Genomic DNA, 16441 nt, shown 5'->3' with positions numbered 1-16441 from the left:
ATTCAAGTCAAATGCACAAGATCTTACCTAATGATGAACTTGTTTCTTTGTACTTGTATCCAACTGCACTAACCAGTATTCTGCATCCAATTCCTTACTCAAACCACACTTATCCAACATAGCTATAATTAGATCCAGGGTCAATCAAAATATAAATAACTTGATCACAAAGCTTACTGTCCATCTCAATGATAGATGCTTGATGCTCTGCCTATTTGTTATTTAACACTGCATAGATATGCGAAATACTCTGACCAACATCCCCAATAGTTTGTGCCTTCTCCACACTATATATCTGAGTTCTACTGCCCTGATTCTACAAATAATCTCTTCTGCGATGACCCTTTCCACAAATCCAACACTCTATAAGCTTCCAGCCTATCTCCTTGTTCTGTTCTCTTGATCGGAATCAATGTCCTCTATCTGATGCATTGAACTTCTTAGGTGGTGCGACATTCTCCTTGTTACCTGTATCCTGAGGCCTTGCTCTCTTTCTATCCCATTTTCCTTTGTTCTTTGCATTACCTCTCCAGTCTGACTTAGTCTCAGTTCTGCGCTTTGATTATTCATAGCAATGCCTTAGCTTCTGAATGGCCTCCTCAAATGATCTAGGCTCATTGAACTTAATTATATATTTAAGTGAAACCAGTAACCCACTAATGAACCTCTGAATCTTTGGCCTTTTCCTCTGTGAGATAAGGCACATACCTCAGTAACTCCAAGAACCTTCTAGTTTACTCATCATCTGTCATGGAACCCATCTGTAGCTCATAAAATTCATTTTCCCATGTCATCAAAGTATCTTTCTGACAAGTACTTCTTTAATATTCGCTCAAACTCACTCCAAGTCAAATCCTCCTCATGAATTCATTTGAAATTCTTCACATATTCCCACAAAATGTCTACTTTACCTTTGGGACTGAATGTAGCTACTCTAGCTTTCATGTTCTCTGAATAGTCATGCAACCTGAAGAATTTCCTCTTGCCAAGCAACCATGCCTCTTCATCTTGTGGTTTCTTCGTCTCTCCATCAAATGTTTGTGGTTTTTCTTTCTTAAACTCATCCAGAAAATATCCCCTATCACTTCTTCTGTAAGGATGATATCGATGATGATCATGGTGCTTATCTGAATAAGAACTAGAATCATACATGTGTTTATCCCTTCTCCTATCTAGAGTGTCCAGCCATCTACCATCTCTGATTTTTTCATCTCTATCTGATCCGTGACCACCATGTGATTGACTACCATATGCCCTATTAGTTCTATCCTCCTTCTCATAGATGATCCGATGTGGTCCCTATCACTGCGAATCTGATAAACTCTAAAGTGTTACTGCATTTACCTATGCTTATTTCCCCTATGCCTACATGATTTTTTCATTATATGCCTTACAACTCCTTATTTACTCCTTTAAGCTTCTCAATGTAACTTCCAAATCAGAAGAGCTACCAACACTGTACGACTCTTCAGACTCATATGGAGAGTCTTTGTAGTCAACCATCTTGCTAGCCATTTGATATTTCTTCCTCCAAGGTGTATCATGTTAGCTAAACCAAATTACAATAAACCAATGTAACTTAGTAAAGCTCAGGGAGAATATCTTGTATGAAAGATCAACAAATCAACGTGATACATGTATAACATGATCATAACATCATATAGAAACATAAAACTTAAGCATATGACCATGCAACTGTCATTCTAGCTAGGGTCCAGTCATCAATGCATGACCTCAACAACAACACACACCACGACCTCATGCATGACAACCACCATCATTACGTCACTATACACTTGACCACATGAAAACATGAACATGCATAAGTGATGCGTAACACCGTAACCATCCACACATATGCATAAACACATATCACCAAGCATGAATTAACAATACTTGAAATCAAGCCTACAAGAATGATACATGCAATCAAGTATACAAGAATGTAACCAATCAAACAAGATTGCAACAAAAGATAATACAATGATACATGTAGGTGACATAAATCGACGTGTAACTAGTCATACACTCATGACGCCGCATTCCACCACAACAACCTCAAGTTTCATATGACGACATCACTACAACCATGAACAACATCATGAAAATGAAACAAGCACATGGAATACAAGTGTGAGGGACACACATGTAACTAACATACATGCATGACCAACACATAACCCATCTAGTCCGAGGGGTGAACCATGCTCTAATAACACTCTGTAAAACCCTCCTCCCACATCTACACAAGCAAATCGCTAGTCAGGGTAAACATGCGACGAGAGGCCACTATGATTTGATTCAACCTCCTAAGTCACATTAAGAAAGTGGAACTGATGGAAACACACCATACATACATTAATTATCAGCTACAAGACCCACAGGAGACATGTGAGCCACTCTGACAGTCTGTCCCTGAGTCCCACTGACGTTCGGGATCTCTTAGGCCACAGTCGCTCTCATGCTATGGGCAAGGGAGAAACCAAAAACCCAAATTCGCTCTCATAGGCTTGCCTAACCATGATCAGAGACAAACGTTTCCAGTGTTATGCCAATGAATCTAAGATTTAGGCCACTTTTTCATGCCCAGAACCTAGGTCACTTCCTAGAATTGATCCATCTCTTCAAATCAGAAAAATAACATGGAAATGACAGTACTAAAGCAATCATTTGTTCAATACCTTGAATGGACCCCTATTATCCATGACATGTATTTCGTCAAACATATTGCAAATGTGTAATATACAGGTGTAATTAACATTTATGAGCATAGGGGTCTCATACTTAGTTGAGAATCGCCAAGAACCACTAATGCCTCAACACATCAACTGCCATTCCATCCATTAGGTCATAGATACATTGATCATTCAATTACAAGTAAAAACATGATGAGAGCCACACATGGATGTTTTCATAAAACACATACATAACCAACATAATAGTAGCAAAAATACTCATGAAAGTATAACCATATGGACCACATACAATCCATCAAAATTCTCATAGAAATATAAGGAGAAATAACCTTTCATTAATGATGAAAAATCCAAACCCGAGATGCGACTTCCATGTTCCACCCGACCATAGAATGTCTAAGCCAAATATCTCTTCAACATTCACCCCCGTGCCATATTCCAAGCATAAATGTGGGATCTCATAGAACACATCAATCAAAACTCATTTAGGGCTTCCAAAGGCCATCCACCTCAACCCATCAAACAATTATTCCACCTCACGACCAGAAATCACTAAAACCATCATCAGATTGGTCTCCATCAAAGCCTTCTAGGGCTTCCACAACGTTTGTTCCAATCAAGGCTTCTAGGACTAGTAACTCAACCCACAACTATCGCCAGGCTTCATGTGCATTTGTCCAAGCAAGGCTTCCAAGATTAGTAACTCAACCACCAAGGGCTTCCAGAGCATTTGTCCAACCAAGGCTTCCAAGACTAATACCTCAACCCAAGCTATTACAAGGCTTCTAGAGCGTTTTTCCAACCAGAGCTTCCAAGAACTAATAATTAAACCCAAGCTAAGGAAACATGAGAACCAACCAAAAACAAACAATGAAAGTAAACCCACAATCACCATGGCTATATAGGAAATGGTAAGGCTAGGCAATCCACTATCAATCCAGGTAATCCTCCATGCCAATGATAGATCACAACCAAGAAACCACATGCATGTTCCATGCAGGGCCAAAACTAGTGAAGGAAACATACATGCAAGTCGGTACCTGCAAGAAAATTTGAAGTAGCTGCTGATCCCAATGCCTTCTTGTGATTTCCTGCTCTTCCTTTTCATTTTTTCTCCAAGAATCCAAGTATGCCACACCCACTTAGAGTGGTCTAAGAAAAATCTAAGTGTGCAAGAGTATGAAAGAGAGAGAGAGAGAATAATGAGAGAGCTCCAAAACTGAAATGACAAAAGGTTACCAACTGATCCTCAGAAGCCTTTTTATGAATGAGGCCTCTATTTTCTTCAATTTCCGTTATTTTCCTTCATTTTCCTCCTCACATGCAACTTGTGACCTTTCACCTCCTTTTTCTTCTAATCTCCATTATTTTCATAAGTAAATGTGCCAAAAATCCATTTTTTCTTTCCAAAGAATTATCCATTTCCTTTGCCAATTTCCTTAGCCATAAACAATCACAGGTGGTCCTCATCAGTAAGATTTTTCCCAACATTTAGCTTGGAAGAAGTGTCCCATCATCTGTGGTTATTATTTTTCCTTTACTTACTTTTATTACATGGAATTTTACCCAGGGTTGTTAGAAAATCGAATGTAATGTAAAGTGTGATGGCTTGTTTGGGCCTGACCGAGGTTCGGAGGTGATTTAGCCAAACAAATCTCGGTACTACTGGCCCTTTCGGTAACAGTTCATGGAGCGCAGATTGAGGTCTCACCTGAAGTAGTATGGGAGGGTGATAGAACTAGGTTTTCGCACCCTATAGATGTCTGATGAGTTTAAGTGGTCCGCGGATCAACCCTGTGTGCACGTCGCTACGCGCACTTACCAGTACCTCGCAGCCTGCGAGGCTGCCTTCGCATAACCCTACTCGGGGCCCAAACACTGTTATTACCCAAGTCCTTACCAGTAAGTCAATATTAGTCGATTAACTTGGTTTATTTGTATGCTTTCGGTTATACTTAGAAATATTCACAATTCATACAAGTGCACGCAGTAAATAAACAGTATAATTGTAATCGATATCAAACATGTAATAACTCAGAACATATACACTAAATTGGTAACAAAAACCATTCTTTATTAATCTCTTCTCCAGTTACAGACTCAACTCTACCCTGCGCACTCAGCTATAGGAGTCTGCGCACTTAGCTACAAACTCTACTAGGCCTCTGCGCACTCAACTGCAGAGCCTCTTTCTCCTACTATGACCCAAGAATACTTAGACTCTTGCTTTATTCTTCACTATCTCATCCTATCCATTCTATTGTTCTATCTTCTATTCACTGTCTCTTACAACTTAGAGCCTCACTCTATTTATACAATCCCATGGTCCGCAGACCATAGGTAGGCCGACGTTACATTCAAACTTAGGGCGGACAGCCCTATGACTCTAACATACATTCTGTGCCTGCAATTCACGGAGCTTTACAATAATATGACACAAAACATGGGCTTTGATCCCCAACACATGTTGTGGGGGGATTCCATGCCCAACAGGCCCCCAATACAAACATCGTGACTCGCCTTCGAGTCAATCTGTTGGCGTGACGATCTTGGTGCGGAGTCCCTTCAACTGTTCTCGAACGATGTTGATGTCGGCAACGCATTGAGCTATTGCTTGCTGAACCTGCTGCATCCGTTCTTCTGATACCTCTATGTTTGAACAATGCCCATCCATCTGTACCGATATATGTTTATAGTCTCACGCCCTTGTCCGGCTCCCTGGAGCGCGAAGACTATGCTTCTGTTGGTTAGTCAGATAGCCGGCCCACCCATGTAAGGCTTCAAGTGGCTGCCATTCACTTTGCCTAGGAAGGGTTCTCCATTTAATTTGACAAGTTGGACCGCACCTCCGTTTGTGACTTCCTTAACCACGTATGGTCCCAGCCAATGCATTTTGAATTTTCCAAGAAATTTTTCAAACTTACTGTCATATAGTAGTACTAAGTCATTTACTTTGAATGTGCGCAACTTAATATGACAATCATGCCAAGCTTTTTCACGCTGTTTTTGAACCTTCTGATGAAAACCTGCCAAGAACCGTTCCTCCTCAAGTTCTTCCAATTGTGCAAGTCTTTCTTCCAGAGCTTCGTGGTCCGTCATCCCTGTGAGCGCTGTTATTCACAGACTAGGTACAATATATTCCATTGGCATGACAACTTCCATGCCATAAACTAACCGGAAGGGTGTTTATCGCATCAATTTCTTGCACGTTGTTTTGTAAGCCCATAGTAATGCAGGTACGCGCAGGTCCCAATCGCTGCATTGTGCCTTGCACACTTTGGTCAGTGCGGTCTCTAGTATTTTGTTGAATGCTTTTACCGTCCCATTGGCTTGTGGGTGATACGGTGTACTCTTCTGATGATACACTTAGAATTCTTCTGTGAGCGCGTTGATGGTTTCGTTTAGGAAGTGTGTTTCGCGATCACTCATTAAAATTTTCGGACAGCCAAATCGAGTCAACACATTTTCAAACAAAAATTTCGCAGCCGTAGCAGTAGTGCAGTCTTTGACCGGCTATGCCTCCACCCATCGTTTTAGGTACTCTGTTGCGGTGATGATGTAGTGCACGCCCATCTTTCCCTTAGGTTTGGTTGGTCCCAAAAGTCAATTGCGCATTTCTTGAATGATTGCAATGTCATTTGTGGATTTAATGGAATCTTGTCCCTCCGCGATGGTTTTCCAGTTCTTTGACATATATTGCAAGCTTTATAGTGTGCTTTCGAATCCTGGTGCAGGGTCGGCCACCACAACCCTGCGCGGAGAATCTTTTGTGCAGTTTCTCGTCATGCATAGTGTCCTCCTGCAGTGCCCCCATGTGCTTCCATGAGGATTTGACTTTGTTCAAATTCAGGTACGTATCTTCGCAATATCTCATCATTGCCCATTTTATATAGGTGCCCCGCGATGACAGAAAAATCTGCCATGCGCACCACCAATTCCTTTTTCTGTTGGATGGAGTATTCCTTTGGCGCAGTCCTTATGGTGAGAAAGTGGATTATATCTTCGAAGTGTCCTTCCGTGACGTGCACGGAAAAAAGTTGAGCGTCAGGTAGTCCCTCCTCCAAATTAGTGGGTTCCTCGCTCGTCTCAATGCGCGACAAGTGATCTGGTCCTGCGTTCAGGCGTCCCAACTTTACTACGACCTCAAAGTCATATTCCTAGAACAATAAGAGCCATCTGCATATGTGCCCCCCAACACAGGCTTATTGACTAGGTATTTCAGTGCGGAATGGTCGGTATACATCTTAAAATGTCCTCCTAGCAAATAGTGTTGGTATTTTTGGAGCGCATACACCATCGCCAACCCCTCGCGCTTGGTGGTGGAATAGTTCTTCTCGGCTTTGGACAATCTCCGACTTGCAAATGTGATAGGGTGATCCACGCCTTCCGCGCCCTCCTGTGTGAGTACTGCTCCCAACGGAATACACGACACATCAACATGTACATGAAACTCCACATCCCATATTGGGAAGACCAGGATTGGGGTGGAGGGCAATTTCCCCTTCAGGACATCCAAACTCTTCATGCAATCATCATTCTAGCAAAATGTAACATCCTTTTTCAATAGTTTTTCCATTAGCGTGGTGATTTGGGCATAGCTTTTGATGAAATTCCTATAGTACCTAGTGTGTTCCAAGGTAGTGCGCGGCTGTTTAACACTTTGCGGTGCTTCCAAATTTAGAATAACAACAATCTTCGTAGGGTCCACCATAAGTCCCTGTTTGTAAACCACATGTCCCAACAGGTTCCAAAAGGGAGCCAAAACTGTGTACTTCTTAAAGTTCAACGCAATCTGGTGTCGTCGGCAAGTATCCAGCATCAAGCCTAAGCTTGCTAAATGGTTCTTAACCAATATGAAGACAGTCCAATCATCCAGATAGACCTCCAGGAACTTGTGGATGTATTCTTTGAATGCAGCAACAACAATGTGCAAAAATATGGTTGGCACGTTCTTTAATCCAAATGACATAACAGTGTACTAGAAGCAGCTCCATTCTATTGCGAATATCGTTTTGCTCCTGTCTTTTGGTGCAATCTTGATCTAGTGGTACCCTGAGAACCCATCCGTGAATGAGTATGCTTCTTGTCTGCCAACGTTTTCCAATACTTCATCTGTGAACGGTGTCGAGAATGGATCATGTACACAGGCATCATTCAGCTTCCTGAAGTCCACACATACTCTTATTTCACCCTTTTGCTTTTTCTCCTGTACTACCATAGGAGTCACCCAGTTGGATTCTTCCATTGGTTCAATAATTCTGGCTGTGAGAATTTTATCTAGTTCCATGCGTACCTTTTCCTTATATTTTGGATCAAGCGATAAGGCCTCTGATTAACCGGCTTCGCACTAGGTTTCAGGGTGATCTTCATCATCCCTAAGTCGCTAACGATCCCCCTTAAGTCCGTAATATTAGTCAGGAATAAGTCTTGGTACTCACGGAGTAACTCAGCGACCTTGTCCACCGTGGCATCATCCCAATAGTCTTCGAGTATTGCATACTTCGGTTCCACCTCCGTCCCAATGTTTACCTACTTTGTTTTTAGTGGCATGGTGATGTCAGGATCCTCAATCACTGGTCCTCGCACCTAGTGACATCCTTCCTTTTCTAGAATGTTAATATTCTGGGGATCCTCATCATCCTCCTCAACATTTACATTGTAACATTCCAATGCGCAACTCAACTGTGTTACCCAGTCCGGCTGATGCACTTCCATTGGCTCCTGGGGTATTTTGAAAATAGCTACTTTTACTACTTGTAGTGCATCATCAACAGTATCCCACCAACGATCTTCAAATGTGAAGGTTAACAGAAATCCCTCGCGCAAGATATCCCATTTGCTCGTACCATGGCGGAGCCTCCGTCTCAGTATACTAATTCATGGGTATGACAAAACAAATGTACCCACTCAGGCTGTGGCTCTTCCCCGTAAACCTTGGTCCATTTCGCGAGGTGTGTACGTGGATCATCTCATCCATCATATTTGTCTACCAGCCACATCTGTGGTTTCCCAAGTCGTATAACCATCATTCTTCTGCAGTCGCGCCAATTCTCAAAACTTCTCTGATGTGTACCCCACCACCTTGTGGGCATAGCGCGCAATGCCCATCTCAGAGCATCAAAGCACTATTGTTTTGGCACTTCTTTTTCAAATTTTTTCAGGAATTCCTCCACCGCGGTCAACCCATCATACAAAGGCAGATCCCTTACCTTTGTTGTCACGCAACATAGTGATCTTACCATCATGTTGAAATTGAGCGTGGTTACCTCGTGTAACCAGTTCTGCCATCATTCTATTTCCTCATCCGAATATGATGTGTAGGAGCTTTTGCGCTCCCACGAGATCCTGCCATCCACTGTAGGATTCACCCAATCCTATTCCCAAGCGGTTATCTGATAGATATAGTCTAGTTCATCGTAGCTTTCGTCGTCGCACACTAGCTCTATGTAGCGCGATCGTTCCACAAGGTCTAAAGGTACCACTACATGCAGTGACTTTTTCTCAAAAATCATTTTACGCTTCTTCAGATTTATCACTCCTTTCATATCAGTGGCCCAATCTATTCCTAGTAGCGCAGGATAGGGATTGTTGTCATTGAAAATCTCTATCACTTTGAAATTTGCAAACGAACTTGCACCTTCAATGTCTACCGTTATTCCCTGCAATCTTCCCATCGGTAGGATCTTCTGTTGGTTCACCATCCACAATTGAATAGGGTACCATTGCAACATGGGCCTGCCCATGCGCTCCCATGTATGCTTTGGTAGTACGTTTGCATCCGATCCTAAATCCAGAATTACTTGATCCATTTCATACTTCCTGATTTGCGCAGTCAATCTCATCTCCCTTCCTATTCGCTATGTGTGTTTCTTGAGCTTTTGGACTATGTGCGGTTCCCTTGACTCGACATACCTAGTGATTAGTTCCTACAGTCCTTTTACAGCCTTGCTGTCGCGTAACAGCTTCATGCATGTCTCCAGAAAAGTAGTAAGCATTGATGGGTCTATCTCTGGTTCTAGTTTGCCCTTACTACCTGAAGTGGAGGCCTCCACGAAGCTCTTCTTAGCTTCCATGAAGGACTCCTTCACTCGCTCCAAATCGAGCTCTGGTTCCCTTGTAGGAGCCTTGCGAACCTAAGAGCTTTCTTTGGGTTTCTTGCCCTTTTCATCTCCTGTCGTAATATCGCTTCAGAGCACGATGTTTACATTTGGGTCTTCTTCGCGCAGATCTAACCTCATCATTTACAGATTCTGAGTTGGGGGAGGCTGGAGTATTCCTTTATCACACAACCTCGCTATCAATGTGGGCCAGTCCTCTGTCTCATGCTCAAACTGGGTACAATATAAGCATGATGCCCTCATCGGATTTGTACAATTGCAGGCATAATTCCCTGGTCCTCCGCAATTGTAGCAAATCAGCTATCCGCGACCCCTCCCTGGTCCCATTCCCCCACGACCTCGTCTGCGCCCTTGAAATCTAGTGCATGCGATCCTTGCATTTGGATCGAGGGCCCGCATTTCCGTTTGAACTTTGTAGGTAGGAGTCTGATCCATCATCAATTTGAAACTTCTACAGGTACGCTCATCATGGCCTACTGATCTGTAGAAATTACAGAACAACTGTTGGGACGTCTGCGTATACTTTTGTAGTAGATGATAGTTATATGTAGCATTTTTTCCTCCTATCTGACAAATCGCACACCATAACACAGGCGCCGTGCTTGGCCTGACTTGTGCCTCGGGTCTCAATGGCATTGGCCCTCCTCCTGCTAGGTAGTTTGTGAACACTAGACAATGGTCCTTTTCGTGCCCCTAGCCTTTACATTTTACGCACCATACTTCCTTGTGCACTTCTGGGCGGGCTGTCCTATCTTGTTTCAAAATCTGCATTTCAAGGCACAAGTTCTGCAACTGCGTGTAGATCTATTGAACTCCCAAGTTAGGATCCTGTATTGGGGTTTCATGTAGTCTCATTACAATCTCCAAAGCCTCGGCCTGAGTAGTTAGCTTCTATTGCGATAACGCGGTCCTTAGATGCAGCGTTAGCGATGCTACAAACCATGCGTGATGTTTCCCATCTGTCAAAGTCATATTCGCTTCTCAGATTTTACTCTTCAATCTTTGATCCAGCTCCTAGGCGGTCTTGCCTCGAAGCATCGTGATTTCCTTAAATCCAAAGATCAAATGTGTCTTTGGTTTTGGTTTGCTAAATTCCCTGTCCATCGTAGTTTGGATATTTGTGATCCCTGTGTTCGGATTATCATTGGAATGCTTAATGTACAATGTCAGTGCGTGATCCTGTAAGGCACTAACCAGTGTTGTCTTCTTGATATTATCATCCGTGATTCCTTGCGCTACCCATACAGCCTTTATCACAAACCAAAACTGGTCTGGGTCTTCATTCCCTACTCCCTTGAATGCTGGCAACTTTATCGTGCTTGCCATGCTGAATTGTGGTGGTGGTTGAGGTGGTGTGGATGAGGATGGAGGTGAAGATGGTGAAATTGGTGGTGGTGTAGGTGGGGGTGGTATGCGCAGAATTCGCTGCCTTATCATATTGATCACCCTCCTTGATGAAACCCTCGTGAGCTCTTCCTTGCTTTCTTGTCGAGGTAAAATCAAAGGGTTAGTCTCTATCTCTGCGCTACCTTTGTTTCTATAGATCCTCCCACTTTGCGTAGCCCCAAACATCAATTTATTTGCATAACTTGCTTTTCACACAGTAGCATTTTAATCCAAGTGTTCAAAGATTTAATGTACTTACCTCGCGGTCCTTTAAGGAAGCGTCGTTCCGCCTCGCTGTAGCTAACTGTCTCCTAGCTTCGTGATCCACTCATACAACTTAGAGGTGAAGGATGAAAAAAAAAATTCATGGATTTTCGTATATAAGTAGTGTTCTAACCACTGTTCCTTCGATACTCACGGATTCCTATTTTCCTGTGCCACGAACTCGTGAATTTTTCTACCAACCACCCTTCAATTTCTTTCTTTGTTGCATTTTAGTGACATGAAATCAGACATCTCTTACGTAGATCCCGGTCCCAGCAACGAAACCATTTGTTGGCTTGTTGGGGCCTGACCTAGGTTCGGAGGTGATTTAGCCAAACAAATCCCGGTACTACTGGCCCTTTCGGCAACAGTCTGCGGAGTGCGAACTGATGTATCACTCGAAGTAGTATGGGATGGTGCTAGAACAAGGTTTCCACACCCTGGAGATGTCTGATGAGTTCAAGTGGTCCGCGGATCAACCCTGTGCGCACATCGCTACGCGCACTTACCAGTACCTCGCAGCCTGCGAGGCTGCCTTTGCGCAACCCTACTCAGGGCCCAAACACTGTTATTACCCAAGTCCTTACTAGTAAGTCAATATTAGTCGATTAACTTGGTTTATTTGTATGATTTCGGTTATACTTAGCAATATTCACAATTCATACAAGTGCGCGCAGTAAATAAACAGTATAATTGTAAATGATATCAAACATGTAATAACTCAGAACAGATACACTGAATTGGTAACAAAAACCCTTCTTTATTAATCTCTTCTTTGGTTACAGTCTCAACTCTACCCTGCACACTCAGCTGCAGGGGTTCGCACACTCATCTGCGGACTCTACTAGGCCTTTGCGCACTCAACTGTAGAGCCTTTTCCTCCTACTACGACCCAAGAACACTTAGACTCTTGATTTATGCTTCGCTCTCTCATCCTATCCATTCTATTGTTCTATCTTCTATTCATTGTCTCTTACAACTTAGAGCCTCACTCTATTTATACAATCCCATGGTCCACAGACCATGGGTAGGTCAACATTACATTCAAACTTAGGGTGGATAACCCTATGACTATAACATACATTCCGTGCTCACAATTCGCGGGGCTTTACAATAATATCACACAAAACTTGGGCTTTGAGCCCTAACAAATGTTGTGGGGGAGTTCCATGCCCAATAGGCCCCCAACACAAATATCGTGACTCGCCCTCGAGTCACTTTGTCGGCGTGACGATCTTGGCACAGAATCCCTTCAACTGTCCTCAAATGGTATTGATATCGACAATGCACTGAGCTACTGCTTGTTGGACCTACTACATCTGTTCTTCTAATACCTCTGTGTCTGAACTATGCCCATCAATCTGTACTGGTATATGTTTATAGTCCTGCGCCCTTGTCCGACTCCCTGGAGTGTGAAGACTATGCTTCTGTTGGTTAGTCATATAGCTAGCCCATCCGTGTAAGGCTTCAAGCAGTTGCCATTCACTTTGCCTAGGAAGGGTTCTCCATTTAATTTGACGAGTTGGACCGCACCTCTATCTGTGACTTCCTTAACCACGTACAGTCCCAGCCAATGCATTTTGAATTTTCTAGGAAATTTTTCAAACTTACTGTCATATAATAGTACTAGGTCATTTAATTTGAATGTGCGCAACTTAATATGGTGATCGTGCCAAGCTTTTTCACACTGTTTTTGAACCTGCTGATGACAACCTGCCAAAAACCATTCCTCCTCAAGTTCTCCCAATTGCACGAGTCTTTCTTCCAGAGCTTCTCAGTCCGTCATCCCTGTGAGCGTTGTTATTCGCAGACTAGGCACAATATATTCCATTGGCATCACAACTTCCACGCCATAAACTAACTGGAAGGGTGTTTGTCCTGTCAGTTTCTTGCACGTTGTTTTGTAAGCCCATAGTATTGTCGGTACGCGTAGGTCCCAATCACTACACTGTGCATTTCACACTTTGGTCAGCGCGGTCTCTAATATTTTGTTTAATGCTTCTACCGTCCCATTGGCTTGTGGGTGATACGGTGTACTCTTCTGATCATACACCTGGAATTCTTTTGTGAGTGCACTGATGGTTTCGTTCAGGAAGTGTGTTCCATGATCACTCATTAAAATTTTCAGATAGCCAAATCTAGTCAACACATTTTCAAACAAAAATTTCGCTACCGTAGCGGCCGTGCAATCTTTGACTGGCTGTGCCTTCGCCCATCGTGTCAGGTACTCTGTTGCGGTGATGATGTAGTGCACACCCATCTTTCCCTTAAGTTTGATTGGTCCCACAAAGTCGATTTCCCATTTCTCGAATGGTTGCAGTGTCATTTGTGGATTTAATGGCATCTCGTCCCTCCACGATAGTTTTCTAGTTCATTGACATATATCGCAAGCTTTACAGTGTACTTTTGAATCCTGGTGTAGGGTTGGCCACCACAACCCTATGCGGAGAATCTTTTGTGTTGTTGTTCGTCTTGCATAGTTTCCTCCTGCAGCACCCCCATGTGCTTCTGTGAGGATCTGACTTCATTCAAATTTAGGCATGTATCTTCGCAATATCTCATCATTGCCCATTCTATATAGGTTCCCTGCGATGACAGAAAAATCTGATGCGCGCACCACCAATTCCTTTTTTTGTTGGACGAAGTATTCCTTCGGCACAGTCCCCGTAGTCAGAAAGTGGATTATATCTTCGAAGTGTCTATCCGCGATGCGCACAACATTAAGCTAAGCGTCAGGTAGTCCCTCCTCCAAATTAGTGGGTTCCTCACCCGTCTCAATGCGCGACAAGTGATCTGGTCCTGCGTTCAGGCATCCCGGCTTTACTACGACCTCAAAGTCATATTCCTAGAACAATAAGAGCCATCTGCATATGCGGCCCCCCCAACACAAGTTTATTGACTAGGTATTTCAACGTGGAATGGACGGTATACATCTTGAAATGTCCTCCTATCAAATAGTGTCAGTATTTTTGGAGCGCATACACCATCGCTAACCCCTCACACTTGGTGGTGGAATAGTTCTTCTCAACTTTGGACAATCTCTGACTTGCAAACGCAATAGGGTGGTCCACACCTTCCGTGCCCTCTTGTGTGAGTACTACTCCCAACAGAATACACGACGCATCAACATGTACATAAAACTCCACATCCCATTTTAGGAAGACCATAACCAATCCGAAGACAGTCCAATCATCTAGATAGACCTCCAGGAACTTGTGGATGTATTCTTTGAATGTAGCAACAACGATGTGAAAAAAGATGGCTGGCGTGTTCTTCAATCCAAACGGCATAACGGTGTATTGGAAGCAGCTCCATTCTATTGTGAAGGTCATTTTTCTCTTGTCTTCCGGCATGATCTTGATCTGGTGGTACCCTGAGAACCCATCCGTGAATGAGTATGCTTCTTGTTTGCCAACGTTTTTCAATACTTCATTTGTGAACGGTGTCAGGAATGGATCATGTACATAGGCATCATTCAGCTTCCTGAGGCCCAAACATATTCTTATTTCGCCCTTTTTCTTTTTCTCATGTACTACCATTGGACTCACCTAGTCAGATTCTTCCACTGGTTCAATAATTCCGGCTGCAAGAATTTTGTCTAGTTCCATGCGGGCATTTTCCTTATATTTCAGATTTAGGCAGTAAGGCCTCTGCTTAACCAGCTTCGTGTCAGGTTTCAGGGTGATCTTCATCATCCCTAAGTCGCCAATGATCCCCCTTAAGTCCGTAATCTTAGTCGAGAATAAGTCTTGGTACTCACGGAGTAACTTAGCAACCTTGTACACCGTGGCATCATCCCAATAGTCTTCGAGCATTGCATACTTCAGTTTCGCCTCCGTCCCAATGTTTACCTGATTTGTTTTTAGTGGCATGGTGATGTCGGGATCCTCAATCACTAGTTCTCGCACCTTGTGACATCCTTTCGTTTATGGAATGTTAATATTCCGTGGATCCTCATCATCCTCCTCAACATTTACATTGTAACATTCCAATGCGCAACTCAACTATTTTACCCAGTCCGGCTGATGCACTTCCATTAGCTCCTGGGGTATTTTGAAGATATCTACTTTTACTGCTTGTAGCGCATCATCAATAGTATCCCACCAACAATCTTCAAATGCGAAGGTTAACAGAAATCCCTCGCGCAAGATATCCCATTCGCTCGTACCATGGCGGAGCTCCGTCTCATTATACCAATTCAAGGGTATGACAGAACAAATGTACCCACTCAAGCTATGGCTCTTCCCTGTAAACCTTGGTCCATTTCACGAGGTGTGTATGTGGATCATCTCATCCGTCATACTTGTCTACCAGCCGCATCTGCAGTTTCCCAAATCGTATAACCATCATTCTTCTATAGTCGCACCGATTCTCAAAGCTTCTCTGATGCATACCCCACCACCTTGCGGGCATAGCGTGTAGTGCCCATCTTAGAGCGTCAAAACATTTCTGTTATGGCACTTCCTTTTCAATTTTTTTCAGGAATTCCTCCACCGCGATCAACCCGTCATACATAGGAAGATCCCTCACATCCGCTTTCATGCAGCGCAATGATCTTACCATCATGTTGCAATTGAGTGTGGTTACCTTGTGTAAGCAGTTTTGCCATCATTCTATTTCTTCATCCGAATTCGATGTGTAGGAGCTTTGGCGCTCCCACGCGATCTTGCCATCCGCTATAGGATTCACCCAATCCTATTCTCGAGCGGTTATCTGATAGATACAGTCTAGTTCATCATTGCTTTCGTCATCGCACAATGGCTCTGTGTTGTGCGATCCTTCCGCAGGGTCTAAAGGTACCACTACGCGCAGTGAATTTTTCTCAAAAATCATTTTGCACTTCCTCAGATTTATCACTCTATTCATATCAGTGGCCCAATCTATTCTTAGTAGCGTGGGATAGGGATTGTTGTCATCGACAATCTCTACCACTTCGAAATCTGCAAACGTGCTCACACTTTCGATGTCTACCGTTAT

This window comes from Pinus tabuliformis, chromosome 4_1, assembly GCF_031772625.1.
Source record: "Pinus tabuliformis cultivar Carrire ecotype Pingquan chromosome 4_1, CPIR1, whole genome shotgun sequence".
In the NCBI taxonomy this organism is placed as follows: Eukaryota; Viridiplantae; Streptophyta; class Pinopsida; order Pinales; family Pinaceae; genus Pinus; species Pinus tabuliformis.
This window is presented reverse-complemented; position numbering follows the sequence as displayed.